Source organism: Belonocnema kinseyi, chromosome 2 (assembly GCF_010883055.1).
Source record: "Belonocnema kinseyi isolate 2016_QV_RU_SX_M_011 chromosome 2, B_treatae_v1, whole genome shotgun sequence".
NCBI classification, from domain to species: domain Eukaryota; kingdom Metazoa; phylum Arthropoda; class Insecta; order Hymenoptera; family Cynipidae; genus Belonocnema; species Belonocnema kinseyi.
In genome coordinates, this window is record NC_046658.1 from 32,052,013 (window position 1) to 32,052,270 (window position 258).

Genomic DNA, 258 nt, shown 5'->3' on the forward strand with positions numbered 1-258 from the left:
ATCTTTACTTTTTTTTTACATTTTTCAGTCTGCTAAGCACAAAATTTTTTTTACATAAACGTGTTCAAGCTCATTAACATAGAACACTTTCAGTTTTTAAATGACTATTTTTTGTTTCGCTGGCATTTTTTTTGACTGAGTTGTTAAGCTTTAAAGGCAGATGCCTATAGTTTTCTCGCCGATAGTAGGAGCGAAGCGTCGCTCGCCCTTTTCTCTTCTCTAGCCAAAGAGTCTCAAAAGGCAGGTCAGCCGGGGGGG